We start from the raw sequence: 17,479 nt of genomic DNA on the forward strand, positions 1-17,479 counted from the left end.
TTGACCATCAAAAACATGAAAAACATTTTGTAAAAACATATTTTATCCTTCTAGAAGCTTTCGACATCCGAGATTCCACCGGACGGTAGGAATTTCCGATGCCGGAGTCTAGCCGGATATTACATTCTCTCCCCCTTAAGAACATTCGTCCCCGTATGTTCACCAAACAAAACAGGCATAGCTTAAAACATCAAGAAATACATAAACCTATAGCACATACCTTAGAAGAGATGAGGGTATTGCTGGAGCATGGACTCCCGTGTCTCCTAGGTACACTCCTCGATGTTGTGGTGATTCCAAAGGACTTTCACCATCGGGATTTCCTTGTTTCTCAACTTCCTGATTTGCGTGTCTAGGATCCGCACTGGCTACTCAACATAGGTGAGATCTCCTTGGATCTCCACATCAGGCTCGCTAAGAACCTTGCCCAGATCTGACACAAACTTCCTTAACATGGAAACATGGAAAACCGGATGGATTCTCTCCATAGAAGTAGGTAAATCCAGCTTATACGATACATTCCCGATCTTTTGCAAGATTTCAAAGGGTCCGATGTACCGCGGAGCTAGCTTACCTTTCTTCCCAAACCGAATCACCCCTTTCATAGGAGACACCTTGAGCAATACCAAATCTCCCTCCTGAAACTCCACCTTTCTCCTGCGAACATCTGCATAACTTTTCTATCGACTGATCGCAGTCCTGATCCTTTCTCTGATAATGGGCACCACCCTGCTGGTGATCTCTACTAACTCTGGGCCTGCCAAGGCCCTCTCTCCAACTTCTTCCCAGCAAATAGGCGATCTGCACTTCCTTCCATATAAAGCTTCATATGGAGCCATCCCTATACTAGCATGATAGCTGTTATTATAGGCAGACTCCACCAAGGGTAGATGCTGCCTCCAAGAACAGCCAAAATCTAGCACACACATTCTGAGCATATCTTCAATTGTCTGGATGGTCCTCTCCGACTGCCCATCAGTCTGAGGATGGAAAGCAGTGCTAAAATCCAACCTGGTACCCATAGCATTCTGTAGACTCCGTCAAAACCTGGAGGTGAACTGGGGTCCTCTATCAGACACTATTGAAACAGGAGCCCCATGCAACCTGACCACTTCATCTACAAACACCTGCGCCAATTTATCCATAGAGTAGCCACTCCTAACAGGGATGAAGTGAGCAGATTTGGTCAGTCTATCCACGATCACCCATATGGAGTCTAATCTGTTAGATGTTGCCGGTAACCCCACTACGAAGTCCATAGCGATATTCTCTCATTTCCACTCTGGAATCGGCAGTGGGTTAAGCATTCCAGCTGACTTCTGATGTTCCAGCTTCACCCTTTGACATACCTCACAGGCGGACACGAACTGTGCCACCTCCCTTTTCATAGCTGGCCACCAATAAACTCTCTTCAGATCTTGGTACATTTTGGTGGCTCCAGGGTGAATGTTGTATCTGGCATTATGAGCTTCCCTCATAATGTCTCCCTTCAGACCCACATCATCTAGTACACATAATCTATTCCCATAGCGGAGGATCCCTTTGCTGTCAAATATGAACTCTTCGTTCTTGCCTGATTGAACAGTCCTGGCAATCTTCTAACTCTAGGTCCTCGTGCTGTTTCTGAGCTACCTGCTCCAGAAACACAGGTGTTACTCTCATCTGGGCTATCAAAGCACCTGTACCAGACAACTCCAACTGTAGACCTTCGTTAATAAGCTTGTAGAACTCTCTCACCACTGGTCTTCTCTCTGCTGTGATATGGGATAAACTGCCAAGTGACTTTCGGCTTAGGGCATCTGCCACAACATTTGCCTTACCCGGATGGTACTGGATTTTGCAATCATAGTCACTAAGCAGTTCTACCCATCTTCTCTGCCTCAGGATCAACTCTCTATGACTCAAGATGTACTGCAGGCTTTTATGATTCTGCGAAGATCTCACATTTAACCCCATACAGGTAATGCCTCCACATCTTAAGTGCAAAGATCACTGCTGCCATCTCTAGGTCATGTGTAGGATAATTCAACTCATGCTTCTTCAACTGCCTAGAAGCATAAGCAATTACTCTATCATTCTGCATTAACACACAACCTAGTCCCACACCGGATGCATCACAGAAAATTGTGAAATCTTCATTACTGGTAGGCAGAGCTAACACCGGTGCTAACGTCAACCTCTTCTTTAGCTCCTCAAAACTCTCTTCACACTGATCAGACCATACAAACTTATGATTCTTCTTGGTCAATCTGGTCATAGGAGCGGCAATTCTGGAGAAGTCTTGTACAAACCTCCTGTAGTAACCTGCCAAACCCAAAAAGCTTTTGATTTCTGTTACTGTAGTGGGTCTAGGCCAGTTAGCCACAGCTTCTACCTTCTTGGGGTCCACTTCAATTCCCTGTTCTGACACAACATGCCCCAAGAATGAGATACTCCTCAATCAGAATTCACATTTGGAGAACTTGGCATATAAGCCATGCTCTCTCAGGGTCTGCAAAACTGTCTTCAGATGATGGGCATGCTCCTCTGTGTTTCTGGAATACACTAAGATATCATCGATGAAGACAATAACAAAGTGATCCAGATACTGACTAAAAACCCTGTTCATGAGGTCCATGAATGCTGCAGGGGCATTGGTTAGCCCGAACGGCATGACAAGGAACTCATAGTGCCCATATCTGGTCCTGAACGCCGTCTTCGACACATCCTTTTCTCTTATTCTCAACTGATGGTACCCAGATCTCATATCTATCTTGGAGAAGCAACCTGCTCCTGCCAGCTAGTCAAATAGATCATCGATCCTGGGCAACGGATACTTATTCTTGGTAGTGACTTTGTTCAACTGCCTATAGTTGATACAAAGCCTGAGGGATCCATCCTTCTTTCTCACAAACAACACTGGAGCTCCCCAAGGTGAGGTACTCGGTCGGATGAAACCCTTATCTACCAGCTCTTGCAACTGCTCCTTCAGTTCCTTCAACTCTGCTGGTGCCATCCTGTAGGGAGGGATAGAGATTGGTCTGGTTCCAGGCATCAATTTTGTTTCAAACTCTATCTCCCTAGCAGGTGGTAGTCCTAGAAGCTCGTCTGGGAAGACATCTGGAAATTCTCTGACTACTGGCACTGAGGCTGGTTCCCTGACCTGACTATCTAGCTCTCTCACATGAGCTAAATACCCCTGACATCCCCTCCTAAGCAACCTATGAGCCTGTAGGGCTGATATCAGACCTCTAGGTGTACCCCTCTTGTCTCCTCTGAAGACGACCTCTGACCTATCCTGACCTCTGAATCTGACTATTTTGTCTCTGCAGTCCAGAGTAGCACCATGGATAGATATCCAATCCATCCCTAGAATGACGTCAAAATCTGTCAAGTCTAGAACCACTAGGTCGGCTGGAAGGCATCTATCCTTTATAAACACTGGACTAAACCGGCAGACTGACTCTGCCACTGATGGATCACACTTGGGTCCACTGACCCAAAGGGGACACTCCAACCCAGAGACCATCAAACACAACCTCTCTACTGCTCTCGGGGCAACAAAAGAATGAGATGCACCAGGGTCCATCAAAGCATACACATCTGAACAACCAATGATGAGATTACCTGACACCACGGTGTTGGATGTGTTCGCCTCCTGCTGTGTCATAGTGAAGATCCTAGCTGGAGCTGTGGGACCTTCACTCCAGGAACCTGAAGAAGAGGCTGCCCCTCTCCCTCTGCCTCTGCTACTGCCCTGAGTCACGGCTGGAGCTACTAGCTGTGCCACACTACCTGAAGCTATCTGCTGGGACTGTGCCATAAAAGGTGCCCTAGGACACTCCCGTGCCATGTGTCCCTCCTGCCCACATCGGACTAAACCGGCAGACTGACTCTGCCACTGATGGATCACACTTGGGTCCACTGACCCAAAGGGGACACTCCAACCCAGAGACCATCAAACACAACCTCTCTACTGCTCTCGGGGCAACAAAAGAATGAGATGCACCAGGATCCATCAAAGCATACACATCTGAACAACCAATGATGAGATTATCTGACACCACGGTGTTGGATGTGTTCGCCTCCTGCTGTGTCATAGTGAAGATCCTAGCTGGAGCTGTGGGACCTTCACCCCGGGAACCTGAAGAAGAGGCTGCCCCTCTCCCTCTGCCTCTGCTACTGCCCTGAGTCACGACTGGAGCTACTGGCTGTGCCATATACCTGAAGCTGTCTGCTGGGACTGTGCCATAAAAGGTGCCCTAGGACACTCCCGTGCCATGTGTCCCTCCTGCCCACATCTGAAGCAGGCTGTCGTCCCAAACCGACAGACTCCTTTGTGTGGCTTACCACACTTCATACAAGCAGGACTGCCTGAGCCATAGCTTGAGCCACCTCCCATTCCCAGACTAGACTTTATCTTGTTCCAGAACTTGCTCTTCTTGGACTTGGATCTGTCCAACTTTACACTGCTCGGAGTCTTGGAACCTGAAGGCTGTGCCACTGACTGTTTAACTCTCCCTTCGATTATTGCACTGGCCTCCATCTTCCGGGCCATATCCACTATAGCATGGAAACTCTCCCTCTCTGCTGATTGAATTAAGAAGGAATACCTGGAGTGAAGCTTCATGATATACCTCCTAGACTTCTTCAGATCTGTGTCAAATGCTTGCCCTGCAAACGGCAAGAACTCCAGGAATCTATCAGTGTATTTATCTACACTCATTTCCTCCGTCTGCCTTAGCTGTTCAAACTCAATCATTTTCAGCTCCCTGGAGCTATCAGGGAAAACCCATCCTGCGAATTCATTTGCAAATTCCTCCCAAGATAGACTATCCACCCTCGGGTCCACATAGCTCTTGAACTAATCCTTGGCCTTCTTACATTTGAGTGTGAATCCCGCCATCTGAATGGCCCTACTATCACTTGCTCCCAACTCGTCGGTTATCATTTTCACCGTTTTGAGGTACTCAAATGGATCATCCCCTGTATTAAACTGGGGAGCATCCAACTTAAGATAATCAGTCATCTTCACCTTATCCCCCCCAGAAGAGCTAGGCTTAGGCATTTGGACATTAGGGGTAGCTGGCTCTGCTGGTGGAGGAGGAGGTGCCATATTCCCTGTGTAATACCCGGCTAGACTCCGGTATCGGAATTCCTACCGTCCGGTGGAATTTGGGTGTCGGAAACCTCTAGAAGGGTAAAAGCATGTTTTTATAAAATATTTTCATGTATTTTAATGTTTTAAGTATGATTTTAAATAAATTTTTGCATGAAAATTCTTTAAGGAAAAACTCAGGTTCGGCCGCCGAAACTCACTTTCGGCCGCCGAACATGCATGGACTTTGGGAGGCACGTTAGGCCCCCGAAAGTCTAAGTGAGGGAAGTGCAGGTTCGGCCGCCGAACCTTATGTTCGGCCGCCGAACATTGCATGGATGCGGAGGCACATTCGGCCCCCGAACGTGGCCTGGCCAGCCACTATAAAAGGGTCCCCTTGGTCCGCACGGGCGAGCTTTTTCTCTCCCATTGTCGGCCAAGGTGAGTCTCCACCGTTCCTCCCTCGATCTTGAGTGTTTCCTCTAGATCTTTCATGGTTTTAACAAGTTTATAACCTTGTTTTGAAGATTTGTGAGCTTTGAGCAAGCTTTGAGTGCTTGGAGGTTCAAAGAGCTTAATCTCTCCATCTCCAAGCTAGGATCGCTTTCCTCTCGTTTCTTCAAGAGGTAAGGGTCGATCTTGAACCCTTTTTATGTTTTAAACAAGTTTTAAGTAAGATCTATGGGTAGAAATGCATGTTAGGACATATGTTGAGTTTATGGGTTTTGATGAAGTTTGAGCAATGTAGCTTGTTTGTGTGTGAATGAAGTGTTGTAGATGGGGTATATGCATGTTTGAGACCCCTAGGAACTTGTATGCGTGTTTTGGTTGAGAAATATGCATGATCTATGGTTTTGGGAGGCAGGAGGTTCATTTGAACCAAGTTTCTGCCGTTTGGCAGAAACCAGGTTCGGCAGCCGAAGGGAGTTTCGGCCGCCGAACCCCTCTTGTGAAGGCAGCTTTCGGCTGCCGAAGGTGCCCCCGAAAAGAGACTTTCGTCTCTGTCTGGCACTTTCGGCCGCCGAAGGTGCCGCCGAACCTAGCTGAGTTTCGTCTCTGTCCAGGACTTTCGGCCGCCGAAGGTGCCGCCGAAGGTGCCCTGTTCAGCCGTTTCATGCATATTTTCTGTGATGTTTTCATGATGTTTTAGGGGGTTTTTGGGGGATGTATTAGAGTTGTGTTTATATATGTTTGGTCCCTCATTGGAGTCCACCTGTGTAGGTTCGGACCCGAGGAACCGAGGACCCCAGCAGTGAGTGAGCTGCTTCAGTGTCTGGACAGAGCTAGCCAGAGGTGAGTGGAAACAAGCTTAATGTTTTAAATCAAATAACTGAATGGTTTGGGCATGCTTCACGCATCATGATGATATGTAATAGGCTGATTGCATTAGTACACGAATATGTCGCATTGCATTTTATTTTGTGGTTGTGGGTGAATGCTGTATGATCCAATTAGTCCACGAGGCTTTATATATGATATGACAGGAAGACCAGGACCCCATGCTACGGCCTGGCACGAGACTTTATATATATGATATGACAGGAAGACCAGGACCCCATGCTACGGCCTGGCACGAGGCTTTATATATGATATGACAGGAAGACCAGGACCCCATGCTACGGCCTGGCACGAGGCTTTATATATGTTATGACAGGAAGACCAGGACCCCATGCTACGGCCTGGCACGAGACTATGTTGGGACTAATTGGTGACAGGTTCACCCTTGATGTGGATTGTCTGTGATATGATGCATTTCATGAAAGCATGAACTTTAATATAATGTTTTCAGTTTCTGCTCACTGGGCTTTTAGCTCACCCCTCTCCCCTAACCCCAGGTTTGCAGGTACGGGATTGATAGAGAAGAAAAGAAGAGAAAAGTCATATGTATGTAATAGCTAGAGTTTGTGGACATGACAAATGATAAGAATGTAATTATGTTATTGAGGATAGAGTTGTGCTTGACCATAGTATATGTTAATCCCTTGGTATGTACATGATCTTATTTTATGATGTATATGTGAACCAACTCAACACAGGATATATATATTGCCCATTGAGGCTTTGATGAAATCCCACAGAGGGATTAATGTTTATGTATATGATGAATATAGTGCATGCACAGGTTGAGTTTGGTAAATGAAGAAAAGAAAAGTTTTTAATTCTTATGTATGTTTGTTGATCATGTATGGGATTAAACAGATAAACAGGATGTATGTTAGGCTTGCTACGGGTCCCGGCGGCCTTACGCCGATCTGGATCCTAGCGCCGGTAACGGTCCGGATTTTCCGGGGCGTTACAGAGTGGTATCAGAGCCCTAGGTTCATATGGTCGGACCTAGAGTGTCGGGCTCATAGATGTTATAGAAGGTCAAGCACAATAGGCAAAAATCATGTCCACTAGGATAGGATGTAGAGTCCTGTCTTGCTATGATTGTATGATATACCATGATGATATGCTATGTGTATAATGTAGCTGTGAGGTTCATGCTTGCCGACATGAACCATTTAATGCTAATGTTTATGTGATGTTTACTGTTTCTCAGAAAACAGGATGAGAGGAACCCGTCGATCTGCACGATTGACTGGAATACCACCTCAGGACGAGGGCATTGATGCCCGTCCTTCAACATTGCCTAGGGCAATGTCAAGTAGGTCCAACAGGGACCGAGCAGTGAGAGACCCTAGAAGGTCTTTAGATCTGGGAAGAAGCAGATCAGTCAGAGGAACAGTGCAGGGAGGTATGTCAGAGGATATGGGGGATCAGATGGATGTTGATCAAAGGAGGGATGGCAGTTTGGGCGTCAGCATGTCAGAAGAGGGTATGGGAGAATCCCAAGGAGGCACTCAGGCCTCGGGATTTGTTCAGCCACCTCACTATCCGCCCTACACCCAAAATCCCGGGTATTCGATGGGAGGTACATCGGATTACCCTAGTTTTAACCCTTACTCCACACAGATGCCATACCCACCATACTACCCACCATATCCACAGTACCCAGTGTACCCACCTCCACCATACTATCCAAATCCAGCAAACCCTACCTCAGGGGATGCTGTACCTCCACCACCACCAGCACCTACAGTCCCAGATACCCAGATACCTCAGCCTATCTCATCTGGGGGAAGTAAGGCTAAAATGACAGATTACATGAAGTTGGGTGCTCCCCAGTTTGAGTCAGGCGATGACCCGTTCGTATATTTGGAGAAGGTCAAGATGATCACAGAGGAGATTGGGGCCGATGATAGTAGAGCCATTCAGATGGCTGGTTTCACCTTGAAATGCAAAAAGGCCCGTGAGTGGTTCAAAAACTATGTGAAGCCGAGGGTGGATAGCCTATCGTGGGAGGAGTTCGCTAATGAATTTGCAGGATGGGCTTTCCCTGATAGTTCAAGGGAATTGAAGATGATAGAATTCGAGCAGTTGAGGCAAACCGATGACATGAGTGTAGACGAGTATACTGACAGGTTTATGGAGTTGCTGCCTTTTGCTGGGCAAGACCTTAGCACAGACCAGAAGAAGTCGAGGAGGTATATCATGAAGCTCCATCCTAGGTATTCCTCCTTGGTACAGTCAGCAGATAGAGAGAGTTTTCACGCCATAGTAGACATGGCTAGGAGAATGGAGGCTAGTGCCATCGTTCAGGGGACAGTCAAACAGACAGTGGCACAAGCTTCTGGTTCTAAAACTCCGGGAGGGGGAAGGTTAGATCCCTCTACCTTGAGTGCAGCAGCTTCAGGCAGTAAGAGATGGGGTAAGCCCAAGGGTAAGAAGAATAAGTTCTGGAACAAGGTCAAGTCTAGTCTGGGGTTTGGCAGTGGTTCTAGTTCTGGGGCGGATAATGCAGCTTGTGCGAAGTGTGGTAGGCCACACAGGGGTTTATGCCGGTATGGGACAACGACCTGCTACAGATGTGGGCAAGAGGGGCATATGTCATGGCAATGCCCTAAAGCAGTTCCTACGGCACAGACACAGCAGACAGCTTCAGGAAGTGTGGCACAGCCAGTAGCTCTAGCTGCTACACAGGCCAGTGGCAGAGGCAGAGGGAGAGGGTCAGCTTCTTCCTCAGCAGGATTCAGAGGTGAAGGTCCATCAGCTCCAGCCAGGATCTTCACCATGACACAGCAGGAGGCTAACACATCCAACACCGTGGTGTCAGGTAATCTCATCATTGGGTGTTCTGATGTGTATGCATTAATGGACCCGGGTGCATCTCACTCTTTTATTGCACCGAGAGCCGTTCAGAGGTTAGGATTGATGGTCTCTGGGTTAGAGTGTCCCCTATGGGTCAGTGGACCCAAGTGTGACCCGTCAGTTGCAGAGTCAGTCTGCCAGTGTAGTCCAGTTTTTATAGAGGGAAGATGCTTGTCCGCCGACCTTGTGGTTCTAGATTTGACAGACTTTGACGTCATTCTAGGGATGGATTGGCTATCTACCCATGGTGCTACCTTGGACTGCAGGGACAAAGTAGTTAAGTTCAGATGTCAGGATGGGTCAGAGGTCGTCTTCAGAGGAGACAAGAGGGGTACACCTAGAGGTCTAATTTCAGCTCTTCAGGCTCGTAGGTTGCTTAGGAGGGGATGTCAGGGGTTTCTAGCTCATGTGAGGGAGTTGGATAGTCATGTTAGAGAGCCCGCCTCAGTGCCTGTGGTGAGTGAGTTCTTAGATGTTTTCCCAGACGAGCTGCCAGGGTTACCACCTGCTAGGGAAATAGAGTTCGAAATTGAGTTAATGCCTAGTACCAGACCGATCTCTATCCCTCCCTACAGGATGGCACCAGCCGAGATGAAAGAGTTGAAGGAACAGTTGCAAGAACTGGTGGACAAGGGTTTCATCCGACCGAGTACCTCACCTTGGGGTGCTCCAGTACTCTTCGTGAAGAAAAAGGATGGATCCCTCAGGCTTTGTATCGACTACAGGCAGTTGAACAAAGTCACCATCAAGAATAAGTACCCATTGCCAAGGATCGACGATCTATTCGACCAGCTAGCAGGAGCGGGTTGTTTCTCCAAAATAGATCTGAGATCCGGGTACCATCAGTTGAGAATCAGAGAGGAGGACGTGCCAAAGACGGCCTTCAGGACCAGATATGGGCACTATGAGTTCCTTGTAATGCCGTTTGGGTTAACCAACGCCCCTGCAGCATTCATGGACCTCATGAACAGAATATTCAGACCATACCTGGATCACTTCGTTATTGTCTTCATAGATGATATCCTAGTGTATTCCAGGAATGCAGAGGAGCATGCCCATCATCTGAAGATAGTTTTGCAGACCTTGAGGGAACATGGCTTGTATGCCAAGTTCTCCAAGTGTGAGTTCTGGTTAAGGAGCATCTCATTCTTGGGGCATATAGTGTCAGAGAATGGAATAGAGGTAGACCCCAAGAAAGTAGAGGCTGTGACTAACTGGCCCAGACCCACCTCAGTGACAGAGATCAGAAGTTTCTTGGGTTTGGCTGGTTATTACAGGAGGTTCGTACAGGACTTCTCCAAAATTGCAGCTCCTTTAACCAGATTGACCAGAAAGAATCAGAGGTTCGAGTGGACCGATCGATGTGAAGAAAGCTTTGAGGAGCTCAAGAAGAGGTTGACTTCAGCACCGGTGTTAGCTCTGCCAACCAGCAATGAGGACTTCACAGTATTCTGTGATGCATCCAGAGTAGGCTTGGGTTGTGTGTTGATGCAGAATGGTAGGGTGATCGCTTATGCTTCTAGACAGCTAAAGAGGCATGAGATGAATTACCCCACACACGATCTGGAGATGGCAGCAGTTATCTTTGCCCTCAAGATGTGGAGGCATTACCTCTATGGGGTAAAATGTGAGATCTTCACAGATCATAAGAGCCTGCAGCACATCTTGAGTCAGAGGGATTTGAACTTGAGGCAGAGGAGATGGGTAGAACTGCTCAGTGACTATGATTGTAAGATACAGTACCATCCGGGTAAGGCTAATGTAGTAGCTGATGCCTTAAGCCGGAAATCACTTGGCAGTCTATCCCACATCACGGCAGAGAGGAGACCGGTGGTGAAGGAATTTTATAAGCTCATTGAGGAGGGTCTACAGATGGAGTTGTCTGGTACAGGTGCTTTGATTGCACAGATGAAAGTAACCCCCGTGTTTCTGGAGCAGGTGGCTCAGAAACAGCACGAGGACCCAGAGTTAGTGAAGATTGCCAGGACTGTTCAGTCAGGCAAAGATAGTGAGTTCAGATTCGATGATAAGGGGATCCTCCGCTATGGGAACAGACTATGTGTACCAGATGACATCGGGCTTAAAGGAGACATTATGAGAGAGGCTCATAATGCAAGATACAGTGTTCACCCTGGAGCCACCAAGATGTACCAAGATCTGAAGAGGGTGTATTGGTGGCCAGCTATGAAGAGGGAAGTGGCACAATTCGTGTCAGCCTGCGAAATATGTCAGAGGGTGAAGCTGGAACATCAGAAGCCGGCTGGAATGCTTAACCCGCTACCTATTCCAGAATGGAAATGGGAGAACATAGCTATGGACTTTGTAGTGGGGTTACCGGCAACATCCAACAGACTAGACTCCATATGGGTGATTGTGGACAGACTCACCAAATCTGCTCACTTCATTCCAGTTAGGAGCAACTACTCTGTGGATAAGTTAGCGCAGGTTTATGTGGATGAAGTCGTCAGACTACATGGGGTCCCGGTATCTATAGTGTCAGATAGAGGGCCCCAGTTCACCTCCAGATTTTGGCGGAGTCTGCAGAGTGCTATGGGTACCAGGTTAGATTTCAGTACTGCCTTCCACCCCCAGACTGATGGACAGTCAGAGAGGACCATCCAGACCATAGAAGATATGCTCAGAATGTGTGTGCTAGATTTTGGCGGTTCTTGGAAGCAACATCTACCTTTGGTGGAGTTTGCCTACAATAACAGCTATCATGCTAGCATAGGGATGGCTCCATACGAAGCTTTGTATGGGAGGAAGTGCAGGTCACCCGTTTGCTGGGAGGAGGTTGGAGAGAGGTCCTTAGCAGGGCCTGAGCTTGTTGAGATCACCAGCAGGGTGGTGCCCATTATCAGAGAAAGGATAAAGACTGCCACCAGCAGGCAGAAAAGTTATGCAGACATCCGCAGGAAACAGGTAGAGTTTCAGGAGGGGGATCTAGTATTGCTCAAGGTGTCTCCGATGAAAGGGGTGGTTCGATTTGGTAAAAAGGGTAAGCTAGCTCCGCGGTACATTGGACCCTTTGAAGTCCTGCAAAGGATTGGGAATGTATCATACAAGCTGGACTTGCCTGCTTCTATGGAAAGAATCCATCCGGTTTTCCATGTTTCCATGTTGAGGAAGTTCGTGTCAGATCCGGGCAAGGTTCTTAGCGAGCCTGATGTGGAGATCCAAGAGGATCTCACGTATGTTGAACAGCCAGTGCGGATTCTTGACACTCAGATCAGAAAGTTGAGGAACAAGGAAATCCCGATGGTGAAAGTCCTTTGGAACCACCACAATTTGGAAGAATGCACTTGGGAGACCCGGGAGTCCATGCTCCAGCAGTACCCCCACCTCTTCTAAGGTTAGTTGAGATGTGTTCCATGTGCTATATGTGTGTATGTTATGTTTGTTTCGCTATGCAAGTACTAGTTGAGGAACATTCGGGGACGAATGTTCTTAAGGGGGGGAGAATGTAATACCCGGCTAGACTCCGGTATCGGAATTCCTACCGTCCGGTGGAATTTGGGTGTCGGAAACCTCTAGAAGGGTAAAAGCATGTTTTTATAAAATATTTTCATGTATTTTAATGTTTTAAGTATGATTTTAAATAAATTTTTGCATGAAAATTCTTTAAGGAAAAACTCAGGTTCGGCCGCCGAAACTCACTTTCGGCCGCCGAACATGCATGGACTTTGGGAGGCACGTTAGGCCCCCGAAAGTCTAAGTGAGGGAAGTGCAGGTTCGGCCGCCGAACCTTATGTTCGGCCGCCGAACATTGCATGGATGCGGAGGCACATTCGGCCCCCGAACGTGGCCTGGCCAGCCACTATAAAAGGGTCCCCTTGGTCCGCACGGGCGAGCTTTTTCTCTCCCATTGTCGGCCAAGGTGAGTCTCCACCGTTCCTCCCTCGATCTTGAGTGTTTCCTCTAGATCTTTCATGGTTTTAACAAGTTTATAACCTTGTTTTGAAGATTTGTGAGCTTTGAGCAAGCTTTGAGTGCTTGGAGGTTCAAAGAGCTTAATCTCTCCATCTCCAAGCTAGGATCGCTTTCCTCTCGTTTCTTCAAGAGGTAAGGGTCGATCTTGAACCCTTTTTATGTTTTAAACAAGTTTTAAGTAAGATCTATGGGTAGAAATGCATGTTAGGACATATGTTGAGTTTATGGGTTTTGATGAAGTTTGAGCAATGTAGCTTGTTTGTGTGTGAATGAAGTGTTGTAGATGGGGTATATGCATGTTTGAGACCCCTAGGAACTTGTATGCGTGTTTTGGTTGAGAAATATGCATGATCTATGGTTTTGGGAGGCAGGAGGTTCATTTGAACCAAGTTTCTGCCGTTTGGCAGAAACCAGGTTCGGCAGCCGAAGGGAGTTTCGGCCGCCGAACCCCTCTTGTGAAGGCAGCTTTCGGCTGCCGAAGGTGCCCCCGAAAAGAGACTTTCGTCTCTGTCTGGCACTTTCGGCCGCCGAAGGTGCCGCCGAACCTAGCTGAGTTTCGTCTCTGTCCAGGACTTTCGGCCGCCGAAGGTGCCGCCGAAGGTGCCCTGTTCAGCCGTTTCATGCATATTTTCTGTGATGTTTTCATGATGTTTTAGGGGGTTTTTGGGGGATGTATTAGAGTTGTGTTTATATATGTTTGGTCCCTCATTGGAGTCCACCTGTGTAGGTTCGGACCCGAGGAACCGAGGACCCCAGCAGTGAGTGAGCTGCTTCAGTGTCTGGACAGAGCTAGCCAGAGGTGAGTGGAAACAAGCTTAATGTTTTAAATCAAATAACTGAATGGTTTGGGCATGCTTCACGCATCATGATGATATGTAATAGGCTGATTGCATTAGTACACGAATATGTCGCATTGCATTTTATTTTGTGGTTGTGGGTGAATGCTGTATGATCCAATTAGTCCACGAGGCTTTATATATGATATGACAGGAAGACCAGGACCCCATGCTACGGCCTGGCACGAGACTTTATATATATGATATGACAGGAAGACCAGGACCCCATGCTACGGCCTGGCACGAGGCTTTATATATGATATGACAGGAAGACCAGGACCCCATGCTACGGCCTGGCACGAGGCTTTATATATGTTATGACAGGAAGACCAGGACCCCATGCTACGGCCTGGCACGAGACTATGTTGGGACTAATTGGTGACAGGTTCACCCTTGATGTGGATTGTCTGTGATATGATGCATTTCATGAAAGCATGAACTTTAATATAATGTTTTCAGTTTCTGCTCACTGGGCTTTTAGCTCACCCCTCTCCCCTAACCCCAGGTTTGCAGGTACGGGATTGATAGAGAAGAAAAGAAGAGAAAAGTCATATGTATGTAATAGCTAGAGTTTGTGGACATGACAAATGATAAGAATGTAATTATGTTATTGAGGATAGAGTTGTGCTTGACCATAGTATATGTTAATCCCTTGGTATGTACATGATCTTATTTTATGATGTATATGTGAACCAACTCAACACAGGATATATATATTGCCCATTGAGGCTTTGATGAAATCCCACAGAGGGATTAATGTTTATGTATATGATGAATATAGTGCATGCACAGGTTGAGTTTGGTAAATGAAGAAAAGAAAAGTTTTTAATTCTTATGTATGTTTGTTGATCATGTATGGGATTAAACAGATAAACAGGATGTATGTTAGGCTTGCTACGGGTCCCGGCGGCCTTACGCCGATCTGGATCCTAGCGCCGGTAACGGTCCGGATTTTCCGGGGCGTTACACCCTGAGGTAGGGTTTGCTGGATTTGGATGGAAAGGTGGGGGTGGATACATGGGATACTGGGGGTATGGTGGGTAAAAAGGAGGGTAAGGCATGTAGGAAGGGTAGGGGTTAAAGCTAGAGAAATCCGATGTACCCCCCATCGGATACCCTGAACCCTGAGGAAAGGGTGGATATTAGGGTGGATAACCAAATCCAGAGGCCTGAGCGCCTCCCTGAGACTCCCCTGAACCCTCCTCAGACATGCTTACTCCCAAGCTCCCATCTCTTCTCTGGTCAACATCCATATCTTCCCTCACATCAGTTGAACTCCCACCCTGGTCTGTACCCCGTCTACTAGCATCAAAAAACCTTCTAGGGTCCCTTACTGATCTTTCCCTATTAGATCTGCATGACATTGCCCTTGGCAATGCAGGAGGACGGGTATCCATGCCCTCATTCTCTGGTGGTACTCCAGTCAATCGTGCAGATCGACGAGTGCCTCTCATTCTGCTTACTAAAAAACAACACATCACATAAAATATTAGCATCAAATGGTCCATCTGGAAACACATGAACCCACATTACATACATAGCATAACATTAATGCACATGCGTAAATCATGGCATTTCACATCATCATTCAAGACAGGACTCTACATCCTATCCTAGTGGACATGATTTTCCTATTGTGCTTGCCCTTCTAGAACACCTATGAGCCCGACACTCTCTAGGTCCGACCATATGAACCTAGGGCTTTGATACCAATCTGTAACGACCCGGAAATCAGACCGCTACCGGCGCTAGGATCCAGATCGGCTTAAGGCCGCCGAGACCCGTAGCAAGCCTCCTCAACCTGCAATATCCATGATAACATCCCATACATGATCACACATTTTCATAAAAATTTAAAAACTTTTCATATCCCAAGCCTGACCTGTGCATGCACTAAAATCATAAGAATAAAACCCCAAACTAGAGCCCTCATCAAATGCTCTAGCGGGTTGTCATAACATACATCAAGCTTGGACTATCATTTCTCATCATAAAACATTTCATTTAAAGATCATGTACCAGGGGACAACATTTACTATTCGGGCCAAGCATTATACTAAACCATAAAATATTCTTTACAATACATACATAAAATCATTTTACAATACATGTCCACTCTAACTATTACACTTAACTTGACTTCAACCTTGAAGACTCCCCGGTCTACCCTGAACCTGCAAGCCTGGGGGTTAAGGGAAAGGGGGGTGAGCTAAAAAGCCCAGTGAGCAGAACAAAAGAACATATAAATAAATCATGCTTTCATGGAATGCATCACAACACATACAATTCACATCACGGATGGACTTGTCACCAATAACCCTCTACATATCCAATGTGCCCGGCCATCGACGGAGCTCCGCAGGACTTCCTCTTAAACATCACTCAATGCCAAGATGCGTGGACATGGGCAGCCCTGGACTTTCGTAAACCATACATGATGAATGCCAGGACGCATGGACATGGGCAGCCTTGGACTTTCATTAATCATCATATCATATTGAGGGCTAATGGATCATCCAGCATCCATCCACATCAACAACATAGAATGCAATGCAGTATATTCATGAGATTCTAATGCAACAACCTGAAATATATCATGGCATTCATGATGCATGAACATGCTCAAAACTTCATTAGTTAAAACATAGTTCAGTTTTACTCACCTCTGGCTGACTCTGAACAGACTCTGAAGCAGCTATCTCACTGCTGGGGTCCTCGGTTTCTCGAGTCCGAACCTACACAGATGGACCAAATGAGGGACTAAACATACACTAAAATGACTCTAAAAAACTCCCCAAAAACCCCCTAAAACATCATAGAAATCAAGCAAAGGAAGGCTGAACAGGGCACTTTCGGCGGCAGGTTCGGCGGCCGAAAGTCCCTCTAGAGCCGAAACTCAGCCACTTTCGGCGGCACCTTCGGTGGCCGAATGTGGTTCCAGAGCTGAAACTCATGCATGTTCGGCGGCACCTTCGGCGGCCAAAACTCCCTTCCAGAGCCGAAAGTCCAACTTTCGGGGGCAGGGTTCGGCAGCCAAAACATGCCACCACAGGCAGGTTCGGCGGCACCTTCGGCAGCCGAAACTCCCCTCCAGAGCTGAAAGTCCAACTTTTGGGGGCAGGGTTCGGCAGCCAAAGGCTTGCCTCCAAAGGTAGGTTCGGCGGCCGAAAGTCCTTCGGCTGCCGAACCTGAGTTCTTCCAAAGTGGCAGAACTTAGCCTCTTCATGCACATTTTGCCTCCCAAACCATACAAACATGTATTTAGCTATTCTACAACATGCATACACATATACATAAGCATATAGGGGTCTCAAACTAACCTAAACCCCAACACAAACACATATAGCAACTCATACAATACACATTATCCATAAACTCAACATTAACCCTAACAACAAACAACAACCTAAATATGCATTTCTACCCAATAACCCCTCATAAAACT

This window comes from Manihot esculenta, chromosome 12 (genome assembly GCF_001659605.2).
Source record: "Manihot esculenta cultivar AM560-2 chromosome 12, M.esculenta_v8, whole genome shotgun sequence".
Taxonomy (NCBI): domain Eukaryota; kingdom Viridiplantae; phylum Streptophyta; class Magnoliopsida; order Malpighiales; family Euphorbiaceae; genus Manihot; species Manihot esculenta.